We start from the raw sequence: 25475 nt of genomic DNA, 5'->3' as shown, positions 1-25475 counted from the left end.
CACCTTTGATAGCTGACATCCAGATGACTTCTGGCCAAAGCAAACTTATACACCAGAAAGATGTGATGCTAAAAAAAGGGGATGCAGGCAAAGATTTGAAAATTCTTCTTCATCATCAGATATACCCAGTGTGCAACCAAATATATCTCATCTGGATTTGTATTTTGAGATGACTAGTTTTATACTCTTACACTTCCCTGACTTCTTCTGTGAAAACAGTCACTAGGAGAACTCATTAAAAAAGGGGGCAACTGAAATGTTAAGTAATGTATGTAACTGAACCCTTAAATTAAAAAAATATATATATTCCATTGTTTTCTAACAGATAAACTACGAAAAGTTTGCACTTCCTTCCTGAAGGGCAATCTCATCTCTGAAATGCCATGCTTTTGGGAGCTATTTCTCTAACAAAGGTAGAAAAAAAAACTGTCTCGTATGTCAATAATGCCATCAATCTCCCATTGCTTAATCAGAAATCTGATCTGCTTATTAGTTACCATGTAGGGAAGAAGATTAAATATGAGAAGAGTGAATGTGTCACAATATGTTTTGCAACATTAATAAAACATTCAATAGTAGTTCTGTTGCTAAGTCTGCTAAAGTAAAATGTTCAAATGGCCTTGGAAGAATTTATTTGACAACAGAGCATAAGTCTCTGATAGAAAGTCAAGGTAACTTCCTATCCAAGTCCTGTAAGATGATCTGCTTGATATGGAGAATGCATGTTTATCTTCTTTGCAAATCACATTTTCCTTAGTCTGTGTAGTATTAATCTCCAAGGGGGTGGACACCTCCAAGAAGGTGCAATGTTTCATCTCCTGGTTCTGGTCAATTCCTGTTTTAATCTCATTTCCAGGTCACACTCCTCACACAAAGTGAAATATTAAACTCTATAGGGGCAGCTAGCTTAGCAAGCAGCTTCCCCCCTTTTGGCCAATCCTTATTTTAACTCTAATTCCCTATGATTTATATTCCATTTTCAAGTTTAATGTATTCTATTTCATTTTTATCAACAAGTCTTCTCTCTCAACAAGTCTTCTCTCTCCCTCCCCTGCCTCTTTTCAGAGATTTTCACAGGAAAAACTACCAGTTTGGTCCCTTTTGCTAACCATTTCCCTCAAAGTCATTGTAGGTGTTACTGTGGTTATTGCCAGGTTGAGATGCTATTGGTGTCACCAGCAATAGGTGTTATTGCCATCAATGCTACTTGTGAACACACTGACAATTCTTGCCTTATTAAGGACCAGTTCTCTCAGTGAGGTATAGTTTTGTGCAGCCTCGCTTAATATAAAATTTTACTTACCTGTTGCAGGATGGGATAATCCCACACCTAGGTAACAAACTAGGATATAAGTTAGAACATAAGAAATTGAAAGCATAATGCCTTATTGTACACTCTCCAATCGACAGTCAAGTCTCTGTCCTAAATGAGGGGTGCAGTATAACAGAAATCACAGGAACATCATGAGGATAAAGTATTTCAGGTCTCTCAAATATTAGCATCATAATGGGCAACATAATCTCAGAGAGGAAAACAGAACCAGAGATCTTCAGCCTGTGTAATAGCTGCCTCAAACATTTTGAGACCAATCTTTGCTGTTCCCACCAAACATAAAGCATTGTTTGAATACAGTATTTAATTTCACTATCTAAACATGCTTTCAGTTTTCCCTGCCAAGTTAGCTTCTCAGCCTTGGAAACAATCATCACTAAATTAACACACCATCATCATCATCTTCATCTCTTATTTGTTCAGCACTTGATTGCCTCATTTACCATTAATTTGTTTCTCAGCACAGTTGTTCTACAAGTGAACTTCACCACCACAGTCAGAGACAAGCACGCCACAAGCTCCACATCCGAAATATTCCAACCATTCTCAGGAAAGCTTGATTCAAAGTCAGTAGACTATGTACCATGAGAGCCTTAGGAACCCAAGACACCAGAAAAAATGAGCCTACACGAGAAGAGCATGAAATACGGGGTAATCCTCCCTGGCTACATCACATGCAATGGTTCCAATGAGACATTTGGAATGCTTCAGTTCAGCGACCAGCATCTATTGCACTAAATTGCTTGTCAATGCAGACACAACCATAGTCTGTCTAAGACACAGCAAAACATAATTGCCCTGACAGGTACTAGTGTCACAGATAAAACTGGCAAGATCCTTCTAACTTCTTGCTGTATCAGCTTATAAGATTCCAAGAGCAAAATACAGTGCAGCTAAGCACGCAGACAACTTTACTCAAACATAACCTTTCTTTGCCTTTGGAAATTTTTTTTTTTTTTTTTTTTTTTTACTGTTTCTACTCACAGACACTCAAGGTAAAAGTTTGAATTAAGAAAGGATGATGTCCTAGTTATCCAAGATTTTCATTCCAAAGGTTTTGGAAAGCAAACTGAAATACACTTCAGAACATTTATCCAAGCTTTGGCTTCATTAAATTTTACCATGCATTTGCATTTTCATACATGGTCTTTATTACTGTCTGTCTGTTAGGCTGCTATCTTCTGCAATCCATTAGCCAGTTTTCAAACACTGATTACAGTCCCCCATTAAGAATATCTTCTTTGCCCATGCATTTTATCTCCTGCTATTACCACATTTCATCATGCCAGAATCTGTAAATTGTGCCTGAGAACAAACTAGTCTGTGTCTTAGGTAAACTGATCAATCATATATGAAAGAAACCAAAAATATTCCAGGGACCTAGATGTATTTATATATTTTACCATGTATAAACACATTCATCAAACAGCCACTGGGTCCATTTATGAGCTATACATCAATTACTGAACATTTACATAGAAGATACAATCATTGGTAGTTTATCTTTTATACTGCTAAAGGCAAATCCGCTTAATTACAACTTATTTAGAGAGAAGTTTAAAATATGTGCAACTCTAATGTTCTTAATGTTGTTACACTTTCTCTACTTTTCCCCCTGACAGATTACAAAAGTCCTGAGATTCAATCCCACTCTTTTTCTGAATTGTGTTTTGAACTGCAAAAGTATAAGGAAGTAGCAACTTATCTGGGCCTAAACACAGCAAAAGTAATCTTTTATATAAGAAGGACCCATTTTGCTTAAATACTGAGACCACATACTGCCTGTTCTTTCTTAATTCTTACCCAAAGAAATCCAGATTTAATCAGATGCTTAATTACTGTAGTTAAGATATAGTAAACAAGCAGATAAGACAGAATGTAAAACAAGGACAGGAAGAATACTGTGATAAACTACACACAGTCATCTTGGATGCTGAATGTCTCAAAAAAGGATTAGGAATAAAAAGAAACCAGTTTCACCTGGATTTCTACTTGACAGGGCCTTGTTAATATAGTAAACAGGAAGCTAAAGGTGCCCTGACCTGTGAGTTAAAAAAAACTCCACACCGATTAAAAGAAAAGCTAAGCAGACACATGGAACAAACTGGAGAATTATCAAGAAAGTCACCAAAACCCCCTGCCTACCCATAATTCATTCTTAACTAAGAAGGTACTTGCCCCACAAGCAGGTAGGCTGCTTTGTTTTTCTGACCTCTTTCACCTTGCAACACACTCAACATGAACAGAGATGTTTAGAAGTTTACGTATTACTGCCCACAAACCAGTCAGTGTAACAAGATGATGATAAATTATGAGTTGTTCCTAAAGTACCAAAAGCTGAAGAGCACCAACAAGGACGGGCTTTCATTCTCAGTCCACATTTTGTGTCTTATATAGAAAAGAAGGCATCCTCCTCATTCATGGCACAGTTCTGAAGAAATTCATCAACTTCAAGATCTCTTCAATGGATTCACAGACCCCTTTTGCCCCTTCTTAATTTTACACTTTCTGCTTCAAATCTTATTTTGTTTACACAGCTGAAATGCTGCCACCATCACAGGATGCAATCCTCAACCACAAGACTCATGTGGAAGAACATGCAAGAGGACTTGGGATCTTTATGGTTTAAGGATTTATTTATTACAAAATTGTGATCCCACTACTTAATTTTGTCCTCCAACAAATATGAGAACAGTTTCCTTTTCCTTTAAGACCAAGGAGTAGTGCACTTATGCCTCCCCTATACTTCACAAATCAAAGTAAGATTATGTTGTTTTCCCATTTTTAAAATATTATTCAAGGCAGGAAATTCTCCAAAACTACTTTCCACTGCAGCTTTGTTGCAAGCACTACACAAGCAGCGCCCAGGAAACAGCACTTGGTAAGAACTTAGACTATCTATCAGGTAATCAACATCAGTACTGCTGTGCACTTCAGAAGTGAATAAAATTGTTATTTTATTAGGGAAATAAATAAACATTTACCAAGTTCATTCACTTGTTCCTGTGTCCTCTGAGAACTGCCTCATATACAAACTTAGCAAATTTGAGCATTTTCTTTGGCTTTTGCTTCCACTTGCTAATGTTGGGGGTTTTTTTAGGTTTAGATTCATAATGCAAATGCTTCACATCCAAGTGCAGTGGGAGGTTTTTTCATTGGTTTTTAATCACATATTCACTTCAACTAAAAGATAATTTTTCTAATTCTTTCACTTCTTCATAGAATAAGACCGGCCCATTAATTACTTAAGGCTGCTTTTTACTTAATAGTTGTTTAAAGAGATGGATGGCCAAAATTATTTCCCAGAAACTCAAATTATCTAGTGCTTGTTTTCATTCCCATTTCCATGCTTAAGCAAACAGAGAGAGATGTTTATGTTTAGCATCTGGATATTATCACTATGCAAGCATAGCAATCCAACAGATTATTCCAGTATTCCTAGGGTCTGCAAATATCATTATTAATCACAAATGCTACTCTTTCAGGTTCACAGCCTCGTCACATAGACCATTAAAGGTCATACCAAGGATTTGAAAATACATGGTTTCTGTCAACCTGAAAGCAATGCACAGACTCCCCTCTTCTGAATGCTCATAAAGAACATCTGTGCAGTCTCTCTAAAATGAGAGCATAATCTTATCCTTCCAAAATGCTGGTCATTTAACTCAACTCCTTGTTCAACATTTGACAGAAACACCGATAAATCACCAAAAGGATTGAGCATTTGGAGTATAAACCCAAAAAATACACATAAGTGAGCCAGAGGGAACAACCACCACCCCCAAAAAAGCTGCTTATTATATCCATTTCAATGCCTTTAAGACAACCTATAAACTGAGACTGGTAGTCAACTGCTGCTGTGCAGACAACAGGGTACACAAATTGGCCAGGAATTCGCTCATCCCTGGAAAGAACTGCAGACCTGGAAGCACTTCATGCCTTCAACATGACTCAGAAGGAGCTGTTAACCTGCCCTGCAGTACTTAACCAAATCAGCACATAGGTACTTCAAATGAAAGGAAAAAGAAAGGGGAAAAGAAATAGGGAGAGGAAAAAGACTACTAGGAACAACACACCACCTGGGAATGCAACACTTTCCCACTTGTGTAAGAAGAATCAAAGCATTAAGCCATTAAACTAACTTTATCAAAGAAAAAAGTCAACCGCTGTAGCTAATAACAGCATATAAAGTAAATAATTACTAACAGAAGTGGTTAAAAATATTAAAACAAAAAACAATTTGATTAACAACTTCTCACTTCCAGGTTTCAGCCACCTCAGTCAGAAAAAAAACCAAAAAACACACCTTTAAATTTTTACATGCTGTGACATTACACCCATCTATTTAGCCTGTGTCTACCAGGAAAATTATAATCCCTTTCATTACCAAGCTTCATTTCAACTGACTCAGAAATCCAAATCATTAAACGCTAAGGGTTTTGCTCTCATCCGGAAAATGTCTTTCCACCCTTACATACCTACTGACATTCTTATAAGAAAGTAGAGCAAGGACATGAAGGATTTTGTTTGTGGTGGGGTCTGTGAATAATTTGTCATGCTATCGGAAAGGAAAGGTAACAAGAATGGAAAGCCAACCCCGCAGAGATTTACAAATGCAAAAAACTTAATATAAATAGACCTTTTGCACTAAACAAGACCACACATACAAAGTATTCATATGCTGAAGAGCTGGCAAGCCTGTGGAATGGGTTAGCAATTTCTAGTATATTCACAAATTGAGTCAGGACTGATTGCTAGTAAAAATGAACTGCAAAAAAGAATATTTGTTTGGCTTTTCTGTTTTGACTAAGAAAAAGACTGAAATGAACATTTTGTTATACTTCGGCTGTGCAAGAGTGGAAAGTCTCTTTACATGGAAATTTACTAGAAATTTACTGAAAAGTGAACATGGAATGCACCAGACGTTGTCACACCAACAAAGACATACGCTAATCATTTAAGCAAAGGAGCACACAAAAACTTCATGACAAGTGAAATCTATACTCAACTATTTATTTATACTGTTTATACCATTATTTATACTGTTTTACTTATACCGTTGTGAGTAAGGAATCCCATCTACCTTATCTCCCTTCACTTATGGCACGAAACTCTTCCAACAAAAACCGAGGAGAGCCAAGGAGATTAAAGAAAGGGGCGGGAGGGGCTCTTGCAAATGAGTGTTTAAGGAGGGGGAGGAAGCACCACCATGGGACAAGGACTGTGAGAACAGTGGGGAAAATTACATTCCACTTCTTTTGTCAGGTATGGGGGGAGGGATTATGGGACTGACCGTCTGGTAATTTCGAGACTGGACTGGGGTTTTTTGTTTATTTAACATCATTTTTAAATTATCTTTAACACCGTTATCTTCTCTGGAAAACTTATGACAAATAGCACTGAAGTTAACACAAAAATGTTTTGGTATGTACTCTTTACTTAAAATGCATACAATACTCAGACTTAAAGATACTAACTGGAGAGATACCTGGGGGAAAAAAAAAAAAAAAAAGTATATTCTATAATTGTAGAAACACACTTCTAAGGAATCAGAAGTTGAACAAAATATAAAACTGCATTTGTTATTTTTATAAGAAATCATCCATTTAAAGTACTTTAAATAGAGTGATGGCAGTCAGCACTGACAATTTATCTAGTCATGAACTCAGTCACATTTCTTCAGCACTCTCATGGCTGATAAGTGCTTTCACATTTACAAAGAACAGGCAAATAGAATGACACTGGGAGAACCAAGACAACTGATACCATTCTGATCTTACTCCAGCCTAATACCGCAGAGATATGATACAGTTACAATGGTGTGCCAAAATATAAAATCAGAGCATTTTTCTAATTAATAGCAACAGGACAAGTCTCTGCCAGGTCTTGTCATTTTAATTTTTCACTGTAGTGAAGAAGACAAAAGCAGTACAAAATTTCAGTGCTTCAAAAGACTTTTCTTTTTTACTTCAAACCATAAATCATTTAAAACCAGCAAATATCATAAACCACACTATAGGACTCACAAAGAAACATAACTTCTATTTGCAAATAGTAATACAAAAAATAGTTCAAGAAGTCATTTATCCAGTCAAAAATTTAACTCTGAGCAGTTTTAAATTAATTTGAAGTACAGCCACAATTATTCTTCATAGTGTTTTTCTCTTCTGATTAATATTCATCAGTCATTTTTACTGTTACAGAGCAAGTGTTTACACACAAAAGAAAGCATACAACTCCACCTCAAAATAAATTGAGTAACCAGTGTGTAATAATTAGAATGAATGTACCATAACTTAATTGCAACAGAACTTGGGCTTAAAGTATTCAACAGTGTCTCATAAGTCAGTAGAATTAATTTTACTACATGGTAGTTGAGAAATGGCTTCCTTTGCTACTCAATTAATAAACATAATCACATGCTTTTAGTAAGTGGCAACAGAAGTAAATGACTTTCTGACAAACTGAAAGGTCCAATCTTTCATACACTAGCAAACAAAAATAACTTCATATTACCTTAGTACTGGGCAAAAAATGAAATTTTTCACAGCACCAATCCTCGAGAAATTAAATTTGTCAAATCTTTTACCAAAAATGCAAACACAGCTTTCAACTACACGGCTTCTTAGAGCAGACTAAGTGACTCGAAACTACAAAGAAGGTGTGCACTGTAGGTGACTTCAGCTGAGTAGTCTGCATAGTTTTAAACAAGTGATTTAAACCCATCTGTAGTCAAGGGTTACCAGGAACCGGCACAAGGTAATGACCTTTCTGACCTACAAAATTATGTATAGAAGGATTTTATGCTCAGCCAGATGATAAAAAATTGTCCCCAGTGCCATTTACCACTGCCCACCTGGCTCACTCTGGCCTTTAGAAACCATGGCCATTTTTCCCCTTCCACTCACATACACGTCCTGCGAGCAATCCTATTTAAAAATCCCAGAGGACGGTCAAGGCCAGATCATGCATGGAGAGATGTGAAATCGCAGAAACCAGCTTTAAACCAGTTCCTGCTGTGCTCCAAACTGAGTGTCACAACATTCTCTAATTCTTGCCTTGTATCTAAGTGTCACCTCCACCAAGTCCTCTACTGCTTGACATCATAATTGCTCTCTACTAAGTGCTATGAATAGGCCACTCCTTGTTTATACTATTATATAATAAATGCTTTAGCTATCTGTTATAACAAATGAACACATTTAAGCCCAGTTTGCTCAAAGCTGCCTGTCAGAAACACTAGCATAACGCTGTCATCAGTTGGCGTGCAGTCAGCCAGAACACAGCCTCAAACACCTTCACCCAGTCTAACCCCTCCAGCTCCAGAGCAAGCACCAGGCCTCTCTTCCCACCTCAATCCATGTCCTCCCAACTGCTATTTGTACGTCTTTGGGTGGATGAAGTGCTGGCATGGTGAGTAGAGCACAGATCCACTGTGACTCAAATCAGTGCCAGGTTCACCTCACATGAGCTGCACTGCAATCACAGCTGTCAAACTGAGCCTTCCCACCATCAGCCCTCATCCTCCCTTATGTCAGGTTTAGGTGGCAGCACATCTGCCAGTGAACTAATAGGAAACTAATCCCAAGCCCCATCTTCCCTCCAAGGAGATCTGCACCAAGCTAAACCGACTCACCCACAGGCCCCTTGGTGGCCAGACCTAGCAGAGGCAGAGACCCGAGAGCCACTCAAGCAATAGAAGTGCCCCCCTCTGTGGCAGCAGCAATTTAAGTTAGCTTAATAGCACAGGCAGATTGCAAATGAAGCTCCAAATTGGAGTGCACACTTCTGGGAGCAGCACTACAAAGGCATCTTTTCATGACAATGATAAGCTATCACAGATGGGAATCCATCAGCACCTGAAAACACAAGGTACGTCCTAACTGACTCAGCTAACAGAACTGAAGTAATTTTTTGGAAGCCTCCTAGTACACATTCAAGAGGATCTGTGTTGCAAAAGGAAGAGTAGAGATGTCACCAAACCAGTTGCTGAAGCTCAGTCATATACCAGCACCTGAGAGGTGAGATGACCTGGAGGACTACCATATAGAGATCATACAAAGATCATAACAGACAACATCATAAAGACTCAAGAGCAAGAAGAAAGGCTAGAGCAATGCTGCAGGTCTCTCTGCATGTTAATCCAGATACTGCCAGTCTTTACACGTAAGAGGATAAACTCTTCTAAACTCACTTGTATTAAGAGCGTATCAAGAAAGAGAAAGAGGCAAACCATGGTGATAAGCATTAAACTCTCCCAAATATTCAACATGAAGCCACAAGTCCTCCAAGAGCCTTGCTCAAACCTCTCTTTCCTCCAAAAGGGCTGGTTAAAGACTCTCTGCTTCCCAAGTGTCCTACTGTCCACTGGCACAGCCACTCCACAGACCGTCATTTAATGCAATATCTCAGCTCTTCAGTAATGAAATAGTTCCATATAAGTGTCAGCTCACAACCAGGAGTGAGACTAATGGACAAAAAATCCAAGCAAATGACAGGAATGATCACACTACGGATAGGGAACAGAAGAGAAATCATTATTAAGCACTATATAAATCCATCAGGCAGCTGTCTCGTGGATGCTCTGAGCATTGTAGAACTGGAACAGAAAGAAAAGGCTGATAAAGGATAAAAAGAAGATATGGAATGGTAACTTCACAGAAGGTGGCTATGACTGGACTTTTCTGACTAGAAAAGGAATAGTTGAGGTAAAGTGGAAAAACCCTGTGTGGCATGAAGAAGGTAAACCAGGAGAAATTTAAGTTATTCATCTTTTCATACAAGAGCTAGGATAAATACAAGCTATTTCAAAAAACAAAAGACCATAGCTTTTTCCACACAACTTATAGATTCCTTACCACAAAGCAAGGCAAATGCTAAAAGAAATACAGGCTGAAAAATGTCATTAGGAACAATCATGGTTACATAGTCCACTTACAGTATAAAATACCAGCCCTCTGTCACTGTGGGCAGACAGTACTCAGAGGAAGCCACCCACCTTGCCAAAAATCCCTCTCCCCAGAACCCACCATCAGAAACTGGATCCTGGACTAGGTGGACTTCTCATCTCATCATGTGCAGATTTCTTACCTTACCCCCACCCTTGGGATTTTAAGCTTTTTATTTATTAGTGTAAGTAGATCCTAAATAACAGCAAGACATCTTCCTCATTTTAAGGTGCACTGTGTATATCACTACCACACTAATCATGCAGTACTGGAATTCTCAGACAAATGGGACTAATTGGGACATCCAGGGCCATTGTGTTCTGGGTGCTTTCAATTTCACATGAACCAGTTAAGTTCCAATTAGAAAATTTATATCTCTTGTATAAATGTAATATGACACCTGAAAATATAGATACACAAGTGATCTGTGAACCCACAGTGCTGTGGAAGGAGCTAAATACATAAAAGAGAAGAAAACATTTGAGAAGGAGGTGATGAAAGTAGAAAAAAAATTTCACTTTTAATTTCACTCATTTTCCATGTAATTTGTCAATAGATTTTAACAGCTTGATGGGAAATAAAAAAAACTGATAAGTTTCTCATACATGCACGCCTACCTGCACCAGTGTCTCCTGCATATCTCACATATATGCAAATTGTAGCACATTCAAGGTAAAATAGACTGAAGCATCTCTCGCTGTTCTGGCAGCAAAGAGCTAATTTCAGTTAAATTACTTTACAGCACTTTAAAATATTTTCAAAGAGCTCTCAGTTTCTTCTACTACCTGATTACAAACAATAGATATGCTGGTTAAAATTGTTGTATATTTCTTTGTAAGTGTATTTAAAGGGAAAAAAAAATCTATAAAACAAATATTTTCTACTTTATCGTATCAAGTTTCTGAGTTCAATTCACTTCCAAAGACAGACTATAACTATTTTAACAGGGGAAAGGAAAAATATTAACCTAGAAATATTTACTCTTGCACATTAATTTGTGACACTAACTACTTCACATGCAAAAGTCTAAGGAAAAATTATTCTAAGAAATTATTTGAACTCATAAAACATACAGTGCTTTTTATGCTTAACTATCCCTACGGTCTGAAATGCCACAGGTGAACTTCAGGTGAGCTGATGCATCTAGAATTTTTATCCTCATACCTTTTATTTAGTAATTTAAAACCCCACACACTTGCACAGACACCATCAGAGGCAATGCAATGCATATTTCTATCAGCTAGTTGGCAAGTCAGGAGCATTCTTCAAAAAAAAATTTTTTTAAATATTCCCTTTTTTTCCCTTCAAATTTGAAAATATGTAAATTGCTAAAAATAAAATTATATATATATATATATATATATATATATATAAAAGTTTAAAGTGATTGAGTTGTGAAAACAAGCTGAACTTGTTCTTTATCGAACTGTAGGAGTTGCAGATGAAAGGAGGTGCTATATAAGGAATAGCTAGACTTCAACAGAGAACACGCTGCCAAAACATTTTGGCCTAGATTCTGACAGGCACGCACCCAAGTTGAAGGGTCATGGAAAGCAGCGGTGTAAAGAAACAATCTACAGAGACCAGAAAACATTACACTGCGGATTAGGGCTGTGCTGGAGGAAAGGGGGCGGGGAGGAGGGCAGAGAAGCTGCTGGGGGTTTTGATCGCTTGGGGTTTGGTTTTTTTCATTCGAAATCAGGGGAGAAAAAAGATACAATGTTTTGATAATGTGCAAAGGGGGTGGAGAAGATATGCTAGCACAATTTCTAAAACGGCAAAAAATTACAAAATGTATCTTGTTCTTTTTCTTAAGTTTCTGCAGCCCTTCTCATTTGCTTTCATGGAATATGTTCGAAGGAAGAACAGACGGCAAACTATCACACACAGTTCCCAAAGAAGGCCAACTTTAAAAAAAAAAAAAATTATGCTCTGTAATTTGATTAGACCCTTAATAAACATGTCAAAGTTTTTATGAAAAATTTTATGAAGAATTCTGGATCTTGCCCTTCATGCCCAGGAGTAGTACAGAGCATCATAAAAAGGAAATAAAAATCAAATTACAGTGAGAGAGAGAGAGATTTGTGAAAGGTCCAGACTGAGTTAATACCCTCATTAATGATAAAGGTAAATTAACTGTTTTCAATTCTTGCAATTCAGACAAGAAGAATATTAATAAAAAGGGAGCTGAGAATTAGCTAGGTTTAATTTAACTTGGAAAAGCACAGGCTGTTATATTATGGTGGGGATGGTGGAAGGCAGTCAAAGAAAGATGATTGCAAAACAGTACTCATGTTAAACAACGGAGATACCTAGGTATAAAACAGATGCTCCAGTGTGCACCAAAAAGAGACACTTCTCACTGTAGGCTACAGAAAGGCTTTCACTGGGACATACCTCTGTGTGCGCATCCACTAACACCAGGATAAAGAAGTTTCATCAACAGAATCACAAACACACACACACACTCCTGGAACTGGCTTAGAATAAGTAATGAAACAAAGTTTGTGGCAGTTATCAAATTCAGTAGGGCATAGCTCTACTTGTGGATATCAAACATATTTAATAAGAGCCCAAGAACCGTACATTAAACCAAGTTCAATGACAGAACCAGTTGCTAACAACTCTATTACACTAAACCTTCAAAAAGTCCAAGTGTCTCTGATTAACAAACCCCTAACTGGTGCAACACATCAGTATTCTTGATCCTTGGCAATAGAAACTAAAGTCTCTAGCTGCCGACATGCTATACACAAAAAAAAAAAAAAAAAATCTTGCATTTCCTAGACGCAATTGTTCAACTCCTCGACAAGCTTCACCTACTCTGGTCAGGATATTGAACATTCTTTTCCACTTACCTAACACATACCCCACAGTACCAACCTGACTGCTTGTACTTGCAATTCCAAAATGGGCTGCATGCCACATTTTCAGCATAAAATACCACAGACCATATAAGTTATCAGAACTTCCTACTCTCCTTACACCAGTGAACAAGCTTATAAAAAATCTTTACGTAAGTGTTACCTTTGGTGTTAACATTAGTCTGATGAGTTAAGAGTAAAGCAAAAATCACTGGTCTGACTTAGACTTAACCATGGTCGTGAATGAAAAGATATTATGCTTGGGAATATTTTATTTTAGCTGTTTCTACAACATACCAGCTGTGTAGATGGTACATTTCCCTTCCCCTGGTAAGGGGCTCATAGGTGCTTACGTAATTTTACAATTCTAATACAGAGACATTAAATTATACACACCAAAGTCAGACACACAAGGATGGATGTAATCTGCTCAGACCAGCACTGCTCCAGCATATTTCTTAATCGATGACATTTCAAATGTCTCAATTAAAAACTAATTTATAGGAGGGCCAGGAGGAAAAGAAGAAAAGCCCCCTGACTACACATCAGTCCTTTAAAGTCTCAAGAGTGTAGACACTTTCATTAATGGCAGTTTTCAAACCAGTATCGTATGATAAAGATCTCAAATGCCTGTCCAGCTGATGCACCCGATGCAATTACAAGTACTATTCAAACGAGGAGGGGGAGGGAAGAATGAAAAACGAGAGCCTTAAGTCTATTTCAGCCAGTCAGTTAGTCCTAGGCGCGATACTTCACGCCGCAAACAATATGAGCACGTACACGACAAAGCTTCACCCCAAGCAAGCGAAGGGTGCTTCATAAACTACAGCGGAGCAGGTGGGGCTGACAGTCCGGCACACGAGTCCCCAGTGCCCCCCGCATCGCCCCGGCACAGCACGGGAGATGCTGCCCTCTCTACCCGGAGCGGCCGCTCCCGCCCCGGGCTCTCTGCCCCGAGGCTCCCCCGGGGCCAACAACTCACCACCGCGCCAGCCGCAGCTCCCACCGCCCGGCCCCGCGGGCTTTCATTCCGCAAAACCCCGTGGCGCTGGGCGGCCAGGGAGGAAGGGGCGAGAAATCCGCGGCTTTCGCACAAAACAGACGCCGACCCTATCGGAGCTTTCCCTCCCCTTTCTCACCCATCACTCTTTTTTTAGCTTGGGGAGGGGGGTTCCCGGTGGCCAGCGGCAGCTCGTGTCTCCCCGCCCCAAGCCTCGGGGCGAGGGGAGCGGCCGGGCTGCGCCCTCCGCGCCGGGAAGGGAAACGCCGGGAAAAGTTTGAGCGGGGGAAGGGGCGACAAACAGCTCCAACCCCGCCGGCACCGGGGAGGCTGGCCGGGGGAGAGAAGGAGGAGAAGGTGAGGAAGGGGAGTTTGTAAGGTGCCCGAAGCCCGCGCTCCGCCCGCCGCTGCGAGCCCCGCGCCGGCAGCCTGCGCACACGCGTGGGTCGCCCACCGCGCCCCGCAGAGCGGAGGGGGCGAGGGTGTGGGGCAGCCCCTCTGCGGCTGGAGCCGGGTCTCGGAGCAGTGCTACCCTTCCCCACCCTCTCCCCTTCCTTTCCCTCCCTTTCCCGGCAGGCAGCCCGGGCACGGCGCGACCCCGCCGCGCCGCCCGCCCTTACCTGGGCGCCGAGCAAGAACTCACCTGCCGAGAGCTGGGCCCGGGCCGCCCCGAGCAGGGCGGGCGAGCGGCCGGCCAGCAGGGCGAGCGCGGCCAGCAGCGGCAGCGAGGCGGCGGCGCCGGCCCCCCTGCCCATGCCGACTTGCGGAGAAGTTTCTAAAAGAGGCCGGTGCTGCCCCGGCCCGCGGCGGCGGGCGGAGCGCACCTCGACCGCCCCTCTCGCCGCGGCGCCTCGCCAGGAGAGCCCCGCGCCGAGGGGCGCCCGCTGGCCCCGGGGCCGCCCGCTGGGGCAGCCGTCTGCGGCGCGACGAGCGCGGCGGCGGCGGCACCGATTCCCCTCGTACTCCGGAGTTACTTTGCTGCCGGGCGAGTGGGGCGGGAGGGAGGAGCCGAGCGCGCACGTCCAACCCCCGCTCCCCGGCACTTGGCACGGGGAATGTGGGACTCCGGCCCGCAGCCCGGCGCGGGCGCAGCGGCGCCCGGCAGCGCCTCCTGCTGCAGGCGCGGCGGCAGCGCCGGCTCGGATCGGCGCTGCCCGGATCGCCTCCGCTCCGCTCCGCTCGGATCGGCTGTCCCTGGCGCGGCTCGGCACGGCTCGGCTTTCCCTGGCACGGTTCGGCTCGGTTCTCCTCCGCCCGCTCCGGCGCGGCGCAGCCTGGCTCAGTGCGGCTCGGCTCGGCACGGGAGCTGCTACGGGCGGTTGTGCGAGACCCCGCTCTCAACCTCCCGCCTGAGGGGAACCTGCTGCTTCTGGAGGAGAAGGAGGAGAGGGGCGGAAGGGAGAAGGCGCCGGCTGAGCTGGCGGGGCGGCAGGTCGGGGCAGGGAGCGCGGCCGGGGGCGGCGGATCTCGGGCGCTGGTTTCGGGGGAAGGTCCCTACGCCTCGGGTGGGATCCGTTGGCTCATCCCGCTCTTGGAAACGCGGAATAGATCGAGTGGCGAGCGTGGTAATATCAGCGTGCATCAAACAACCTGCTGTATCCTCGAGTCGTGGTCTTGCTTTCTTTGGCAACACTTGTCTGGTTCCTAACGCCAGTAAAGACTCGTTGTTCTCAACTGGAATGGTAATGAACACTATTGCCATTATCCTATCATTTCCACGTGTGATCGCTCTCTGACCTTTCAGACAGGTCTGTGTGCAGCTGTGCGACTCTGACACCCGTGGGCTGTGACAAAGGATATTCTTTCCTGACCCAGACCCCAGGTATTCCCTATAATAAAGGCCTCGTCGTCTGTTTCTAAAAGCACCGCAGGTCCTCACGTTTCCAGAGTTTAGAACTCCAAAAAGCATTTGGAATAACAGATTCCAAACACCATAATTCCAACACAAGTGCTGGAATTTGTGTTTAAATAGGCATAATATCTTCAAATTATTTTAACGTTTTTAATTAGATTTTCTTTTTTGCATGGCAACCTGTAATTAGAGATGTTGTATAATGATTACAACTGAACCTGAAACCACTGGAAACTCACAGGTTTTATTGCAAATTCGAAATTCAATCCAGGTTCATCAAAGGTTTGCTGTGATTCAAAATCCTTTCCAGCCATTGTCTGGCGATTGATAGGTTTGCCTTTAAGCTCCACAAGCCCTCTGGTTTTCACAGGGAAAAAAAAAAAAAAAAAAAAAAAGAAAAAAAAAAAAATTGAATCAGAAGGTGTTATACAAAATACCGTGCAGTTCACACACGCCCAACACTAAAAAAACTCCACACCTGGAAAACCCTGTCCTTTGCTTGGGTGGAGTGGCTGAAAACCCACTTGCATGCTTACCCTGAACTGTAAAATGATGTGCTTCAGTGAACACTGCCTCTTTGTTTGAACTTCGAGAAGAATGGGAACTGTGTGAGATGATCTCATGACACCCAGTATTTAAGGAAGGATGGGCCATGTACCAGATGGGAACTTTTTTCTGGGCAAGGTGAAAGGAAGAAATGTGCCAGCCCAGCTTCTGTCTGAGGATGCATCATTATTTCTGTTGCTAATGAAAAATATGTACCAAGTCATTTTGGAGTGAGGGAGTATGTGGGTATCAGATGCCTACCTTCATGCTGGGAATTATACAACAAACACTGTAAAATTGACTTCAAGCCAGATAACTGAGTTGTTTGGGAGGGCAGAGGAGGGGAAGACTAATGTCTCCTTCCCCTTTACCTCCATGACAGACTTGCAGCTACCTCCAGTGGTCAGCACTGCAGATTGTCACATCTGGAGTGGGGGGGTGATGGTGAATGTGCAGCTCCAGGTTGTTGCTTATTTCATTGCTCTGAGGTGATGGATCCCACTGATGATGAGCAACTCTCTGTGCTGTATCCAGGTAGCTTACATATGCTCCAGTAGGAGTCTCTTGAGATTTCACCCTTTCCCATTACTCTACTGCTACTAAGAAGAGCAAAAGTGTCTTGATTGTTATTCTTTCCTTGGCTAGAGAGTTCAGGCTTGAGAGGTAGGGGTGAGGTATGCATATGACTCCACTTTTCCCTCAGGTGCATGGGCATCTGTTGAACTATTATGTGTAGTTCACCCTATGTGTCCTTCTACCATACTTGGCATCCTGACAAATACTTACACTTCAGGTTTGAGGTATTTTTTATGCTACATGACATTAATGGATTTATTTTTATTCCAGTTTTTATATTTTTAGAGCTTTAAATGTTTTAGAGTTTTCACATTTTCAATTAAGAGCAAGCAAATCTATATTATCTGTCACGTGTCTTTTAAAAACTGCCAGAGCTAACAAACTGTATATGCTAAATGCAAGTCTGATATAATAGCAGAAAGATGGAGACACCACGCAGTAACATCTTTCCCTCCAGCCCGAGGGCTGTTTGGGACTTAAGAAAGGTACAGTCTTTATCTTGATAATTGCAACATCTAAATAAAATGCCAAATAAATCTCTGTCAATTTCAAGAAACTGGTTCTGAAAGTCTACTAGATGCCTTTTTTGCATTCCCAGTTAAAACTTTCCCATTATACTTTTGGGTGTTGCTAAGCCTGTCATAACATATTTTTTAACACAGGCTATCACTTAATTATATCTCTAATGACTGACAGATGTCTAGCACAATATATCATTTCACATCAAAATATCTTATATTAGCAATATTTCTATATGATATATAGAATAGAATATGCTATATGATAGAATCCACATCTAACATGGTATTTTCATATGGTATTTGAACAGTATGTGAAGTCTAGCTATGTTATAGTAAATTACATATTCCTAACCAGGAAAAATATTTCCCTCTTCCTACTTTTCTTTTTCAGGAACTTTTAACCATTGTCCTAGAGCACAAGGGGATCTGGAGAGATTGAAATGATTTTTTTTTTTTTTAAAGATAGTCAAGTATTCTCATTATCCTGCTGCTCCTATCCAACTTTCCACCCTTCTTCACATTTGCTTCCTTTGACAAAATCTGCTCATTTATTTTGTGATCCCAGGCCTTGAAGTTCTGGCTCTTCGAGGGTGGAGATCCTAAAAAATGTTGAGAATAGTATTTATTGATTGAGCTTTTCTTGGTGTTATCCAGCAATGTCTATGGCAGGGTTTTCATTAGATTTTGATTTCTGAAAAGAGTACCTCTATGAAATATACTTTAAATTTCAATTAAATATGTTATTTTAAAGCCTAGTACTCACAGAGGCTTTTTGAGAACATGTTAATTTCACAGAGAATTGGCAGCCAACACTCTTGTTTTAAGAAATCATGAATACGCGGACTGAAGAGGAAGAGACAATGCTGAGGGTGTTACTGACTCCTTTCGACAGCCTCCCCGCATACAGCGGCTTTTTGGAAGCAAATGTGGAGCAGTTAGAGGGTCTAAAAACTATGGGAATTCACTGATATATATCATGTGTGCATAATACATCACAGGTGAACCTGAATAATTACTTCCAATTAGGAGCACCCCATATTCACCCAGCTACTTGTGGTACATGGTGAGACCAGGACACGCAACAGGTGAACTGCCCGTATCAGGCAGGGGTATCTCTGCAGTTCTTGCTCACATTTTTCAGTCCCCTGCCATCAAAGCTAGTGACAAGCTTGTGTGACTACATAGATTACCGTGTGGCATTTTGTTCGGTCAAAGTGGGCTCGAAGATTTTGGAAGTATTTTCCAACCTTCTTGATTCTAATGTCTATTCTATTATACTGCAATTTCCCATCCTGAGCCTCCCATTCTGACTTGACCATCATTCTCGACATTGCTCACCTTTCAGGGTAGAACTTTCCACCAGCTCTCCAGAGATGGGATACTATTTGGGTCTGCTTGTTATTTCTGCAGTTTTGATAAAATAGCCTGTGATTTTTCTAAAAAGAGCACATTTCCTGTTATTGACCAAACACTGTCTTATTTTTTCTTTGAGCAGACAAAATAGTTGACTGAAACTGAAATATAGCATGGGAATAGCCTTCAAGAAGGAGTGAGGTATGGCCTTGTTCTGAAATAAATTGTGTTACTGAAATCCATCCCTTCAAATTTTTATTGTACTGTGCATTCCTCATGCCAGGGTACAGCCCAGAAAAAAACTGCTCCCTGAGTTTGTCTAAATGTGAAAGAAAAAGTTATGTAAAATCTCTGTTTTAATAGGGTCTTGTTCTGTAAGACACTATTTGGCTAAAGCAAGGGACACCGAGAGCTGGTGTCTGGAAGACAGCTAGTAGCTGAAACTCAGAATATCTGAGTGATTCATTGACCAGTGGTTATGAAGGCATTAAATTCCTCAGAACCCCTTGGTTTTAAACAAGTTCTTGCTGCATGTTTTCTGTATGTATGTATTTAAGCAAATGCACCTTTCCACGTTGCCTATTAGCCTTTTACAAGTCCACTTTGCCCATTCCATTCATCATAGCTTCATGCTGGTATTCCTCATTAGAAATATAGGAGCGAACATTGTTTTCTGCCATCGGAGAAGGCACCAGAAAGACTTTAGAATTTTCTGAGGACTTGCAAAAGTACATTGCACTGCTGTACTGGTTGCCCAGTTCTTTTAGATCATTGTACCTGTACCTGCTGCTTGCGGTGGTTTGAAACCATGAAAAGCTTTAAAGTCCACAACACTAAAGCTGAGCTTGAACTCAGTTGAAGTTCACTCAGGTCTTGGAAGAGCTCCAAAAAGACACTCAATGTGCCCTGCAAAGATTCATGAGAAACTGTGAAGAAAAATAGACAGATAGCCTTAGAGCATTTGTTGTCACTGAAGTGCAGTAGAGAAAGAGATCCAACAGCAGAGAATGGTTGAGTTGGATGAGGTCTTGCAGGTGTTAATCTGATGCTGTGAAAACAAGAACCTGGTGGAAAAATGAATATGAAAGGAAAATATATAGATGTGTTTTCTAGAGCTATCATTTTAGCAGCAGTTTTTGGGGCTAAATTGTTGTCTGTGATCAGGAAGATAGATCACACAGTATTGCTTCTGTTTCCTTGTTAGGTAAACCTGCATATACTTGTAGCTCAATTGAGTAGACGTGCAGACTTAAAATTCTGTGAGTAAAATGTTTGTAAAAAGTTAATGGATGGAGCAAACTTAAAATCAGCATGACACAAAATAAAGTTGCTCTTTTCATACGCCTTTAACCCAGGCTTAGCATGTTGTGATTAACATAGGAAACATGGAGATATTTCGTGCATAAAAAAGAAATGCAGAACTGGGTAATTTTGTCCTGAGAACCTTTAAAAACTGAGCATTTCACTCGAGTGAATTGTCAGGTGACATGCCTTTAAACACTTAAATATAACTTCGGGGGTGCTGGCGGGTGAGAGGCTGTACATAACCGTGCATAACCCGGAAACATGTACTCACAGCCTAGAAAGCCAGCTGTGTCCTGGGCTGCATCCAAAGCAGTGTGGGCAGCAGGGCCAGGGAGGGGACTTTGCCCCTCTGCTCCTCCCTGCTGAGAGCCTACCTGCAGCGCCACATCCAGCTCTGGGATCCCAGCACAGGAAGGACATGGACCAGAGCAAGTCCAGAGCAGGGACACCAAAATGTTTAGAGGGTTGGAGAACCTCTCTTATGAGGACAGGCTAGGAAAATCGGGCTTCTTCAGCCTGGAAAAGAGAAGGCTCTGAAGTGACCTAATTGTGGCCTACCTACTAGAGGACAGTATATATGAAAGATGAAGAGAGAAGACTTAGAAGAATATGTAGTGACAGGACAGGGGAAATGGCTTCAAATTGAAAGAAACTAAGCTTAAATTAGATGCTAGGAAGAAATCTTTTACTGTGATAGTGGTGAGGCAGTGGAACAGGTTAGCCAGAGAAACTCTGGATGAGTCATCCCTAGAAGTGTTCAAGCCAGGTGAGATGGGACCCTGATCAACTCAGTCTGGTGGATGGCATCCCTGCCCATGGGAGCGGGGTTAGAACTGGATGATCTTTAAGGTCCATTCTATGATTCTGTTTTGGGGTTTTTTCGTGTGTGTTTTTTTTTGTTTGTTTGTTTTGTTTGTTTGGTTGTTTTTTTTTTTGGTGTTTTTTTTTTTTTTTTTTTTTTTTTTTTTTTTTTTTTTTTTTTTTCTTCCCCCTCAAAGTTTAAGAGATTTAGGGGTTGCAGAGGAGACATCTCATAGAAAGAGACATCTGAAATGCATTTGTAAATCTCAAACCATGGGCCCCTTTACTGACAAAAAAAAATTAAACAAATTCATTTGAAGGGTGTGATTTATCTAGGGGGAGTAATGGCATACAAGTCATCCATAGCCCCAAAACCCCTCACAGCACTGCTATGTCCAGTTGTGCTACATTCAGTGATCAGTTTCTTAAGGGGGCTTGGAGGCATATTAATTATTTAGAAGTACAATAAATTGAGAATTCAGTCTTCTTTTCCTTAATGGATATGCCATTCTTGAGATTACCATTAGATCCTCAGCAGCACACATTGTTGAACTCTTACCTGAAAGAAGACCGGTATCAGAAAATCTTGAAGTGAAGTAAATAAAGCTAATCAATCACAAATTACTCTTAAGTAATGCAGAATTCTGGAGTGTTGAGCAGGTCTGATTGTATAGGTAGTGACTTTGTTTGGCTTGTCCAGGCATAAATATCCTATGCAGATTACTGTAAAACCTGTTACCAAAATCAAAGATAGCTATGCTTGGCTTGGAGGAGAGCAGTCTCCCTGTAATAACTGTTGGTTTTACAGGAGTGTATTCCAAATTGCTGTGAGATCCAAGGTTTTTTTCCCACCTCTTCTTGTTAATTGGAAATTGATACATGTGAGGGTGTTGTGAAGTCTGCCTGAATATAAAATGGTCTAAAGAAAACAACCTTGAGCATAAAAAACCATAAGTAAGTGACAATATTAAAAAAAACTTTAGCCAATGCTCAGGCACATTTATCCATTATAAAGGAATTAATTCAGGTTATTCCTGCTAACCAAGAGATGGCTATGATTTGAATAAGAAAGAGACTGAAGAAACATGGTATACTATTCAACCTTACCCTCACAAATTTTAATGATAGCCAGGAATAAAAATTAGAATCTGCAATCAGTCAGTCCAAACTCAAGGGAACAGGAATATGATTAAAGATATTTTAAGTCCAGGACTATTATCATATTTATTTTTGTAATCTCACTGGCTTCCAGCTGAAATCAAAACTGGGTCCCATCTATATGCACTTAATATCTGTGGCTATATTGCTGATCAGCGACAGCCCGCCAGAAAAGGAAAGCTCACACCTGGCAGAGGTTTTCTCATATTGCCCCGAGAGAAAAGGAGATCTGGGCAGGGAAAGATGCTAAACAAAATATAGCCCTCTCTTCTTCATCCTATGATGTAAATTTGTCAGCTAGGGTAGGGATGTATGATCTCTCAAAGAAGGAGGAATAGATATTGAATTATTTCTTCATCTCCTATATACCTGAAGAATTTTTAATGCTCTGAAAATACTTTTGCAGAAACAATTGCTAAAAAATCATGGTTGCCATCTTTCTATAGTTTTAGGAAGATTTCATCCCCAAGGGAAATTAATCAAGACACATTAATATATACTCAGCAGATTCACAAGTCATAACTGACGTCTGGTATAGCGATTGCTCATGTCACTCCACAAAAGCTTTCTCTATTAGAACAGTCTTTCATAAGTCTGCTACTAAACTTCTCTTCAAAAGTGGAAAGTCTCATCACATAAATCTTACAGACTCATAAAGACTTTGTCTCTGGGGTCTGACAGCTATATTCTAGTTGTTCTTAGAATATTACTACCTCAGTTTTGTGTACTTTAACTCCAAGATTTCAGTATGACTTTCAGATATCTACCATAAAGCCCTAAATTTCCACTTTCATGTTCCTTTATTTAAGAGCTGAAATTTTCAATTCTCAGTTTTTAAAATAAGCTACTAAAATGGAAAAGGCTAGCTACTCCAAGAATAGATGTGCATGTATCTTATCCAAAGTAGGCTACCTTCTGCCCAAAGAGTTTATCAGCATTTGAATTACCATACTCTCTGCTGGATGGAAAGTGACTCACTCTGAATTACTGTATGTCAGGATGTTGAAGCTGTGTGTAAAGTTGTTCTATTCTTCTCCTTTTTTTTTTTTTTTTTCCTTTTTTTTTTTTTTCCTTTTCTATTTAGTTCTAAATTTAAAACTTACATTTCTTATAACCAGTTTTAGTTGTGTAATACCTGGAAGATTTCTTCCTTCTCTAGAATAACTTCATAAGAACAAAATCAGAAAAGTTGGAGAGAAAAGTATTGTGGAAGACAATGCAACCTGAAACAGGATTCTTTAATACATTTAATAATTATTTTATTTGAGTCTGGGGAGTATTGAAAAGTAAATTGTAGACCAGAATTAGTGGGGTTTCCCTGGAAGCTTGTTATAGAATTTGTTGTATCTTGAAAAAAAAACATTTTTTCAGGCATTTGTGTGAAATTATTATTTTGCCTAGCCCAATTGTTTATTTTAGTCTTAAAAATGTATCTCCACTGTATTCTGAAACTCTCTTCTTTTCAATAAAGATCAAAGGAAAATTACTTTACATTTTATGTAGAATAATCTGAAAAATGTTATGATGAACTTGGATGCTTTTTTTCTCTCTGTGCTGGGATGATTCTTTATTTTTATGGCTTTCACTTAGCTGAATTCACTTAGCTGTTTTATCTCAACAATGACAGACTAGAGGACAGTAGAACAGTTCAAAAATACCTATGGCAAATACAAGGTCAACCTGCATAATCTGTGACAAATATAATGTACATTACCATCATTTTATGTGCTGTAAATAAGCCCACATCCTTTGTTTTGCTTAACTCCCTCAAACAAACCACAGTCCTCAGGTTCTCAGCAATATTTGCACATTGAAATGTGCTTATGGATCCACCTTTGGCCTACATGAAGGTAATTTCTCCAGGTTTGAGAACTGGATCAAGACATTTTAATGTTGCACTCTGCATTATCCCATCATATTCTTGAACAGCCATTTCTTCTAGGCAGGGCCATTTGGGATACAAACAGAAATCTTACATGTTTATAGTACTGATGGCAGTAGTGCATTGATACAGTTTACAAGGTGGTGTTTCTGTATGAAGGACTGGCTGGTTTTCACCTTCAGCTTGGGTTTAGACGGCTTATTGTCTTCCTAACTCAAACTTGGTCCAGGAGACCTGAGGCAACGTATTGGATCTCAGCCTGGTTTTCTACACATTCTAGACTATCCTTCCCCACTCTTGGCTGCTCATACTGCAAAGAAGAGCAGGGCTCTCTTTTAGTCTCAGGCACCTCAAAGGAGGTATTATGAATAAATCTGAGCCCCAAAAAAATGTTTCATAGTAACTTCTAGCAGACCTGATTCTCAGGTTTTCTCAGTCAAGAATATTTCAATCTGCAGGAAATGCCATAATATGTCTTGGGTTCTGTTCACAATAATTTGGCAAGATTGTCTTACCAGTCAGAGGAGGTAGCTTGTTGTTTACTTCTTTTCCAGTGCCCACCTGAGTGCCAGCACTTAATGACTACTCACCATGTGGCACCACTATAATGATACCATTAGTTATAACACCACTGAGACAACAATATCATTAAATCACCTTCCTAGAGGAGATTATAGACAATGATAAAGTTAAAAAAAAAACCAACAAAACAAACAAACAAACAAACAAACAAAACCCCTATAAATATAAATTATGTTAGTCTTGGAGAAAATCAGTAGGAATAAAAATATAATTATCAGAAACATTTCAGTTCCTAAGAAGGAAGGGTTAAGATTCCCATGAACTCCATCTAACTACATGTTTTATTTGGACAAAATATAAATTCAGAGAGAACCTGTCCTTGCACAGCTGATATGCCCTTTCTGCTGTTTCCTTTCCCACCGGAGCAATTAGCTATGGTAGCAGTTCAAAAGTGGTTGCCTGGCATTTATGATTAGAATTGTTAATTCCAGAGTGCTAAGTATTTCATTTATTAAGGAGTATAGTCTGCTTAAAATCTCACTTATGCCTACATTTTTGCATTTGAGGTTAGAAGTATCATCTACACATACAAATATTAGAGAATATATGTTCCCTCTATTTTTCAATGCACTCAAGATGATGTATTTTGTAGAGCTTGAGGTTGAGTTATTTGGTTGTTACATAGTCAATGAAAGCTCTGTCCAGGAACAGAGGTTCTCCACGTGGTACTGTGAACGGTCCCACTGAAATCAGAGCCTCATTCAGCATGCCTGATAATAATAGTTTGCTAAATTGGGCCAGAACTCATGATTCT

At 40.4% G+C, this 25475-nt stretch overlaps 1 protein-coding gene across 4 annotated transcripts in view; it reads right to left on the bottom strand.

Annotated features, from left to right (window-relative positions):
- Positions 1 to 14797, bottom strand: part of PTPRK (protein tyrosine phosphatase receptor type K) — a 388737-nt gene extending 373940 nt beyond the window's left edge. For all 4 annotated transcript variants that reach the window (XM_058419621.1, XM_058419620.1, XM_040057700.2 and 1 more), the window contains exon 1: positions 14789 to 14797. The gene's annotated coding sequence lies outside the window, so the exon portion shown is untranslated. The remainder of the gene's footprint in view (positions 1 to 14788) is intronic.
- Positions 14798 to 25475: the final 10678 nt, after the last annotated feature.

This window comes from Hirundo rustica, chromosome 3 (assembly GCF_015227805.2).
Source record: "Hirundo rustica isolate bHirRus1 chromosome 3, bHirRus1.pri.v3, whole genome shotgun sequence".
Classification (NCBI taxonomy): Eukaryota; Metazoa; Chordata; class Aves; order Passeriformes; family Hirundinidae; genus Hirundo; species Hirundo rustica.
This window is presented reverse-complemented; position numbering and strand designations above follow the sequence as displayed.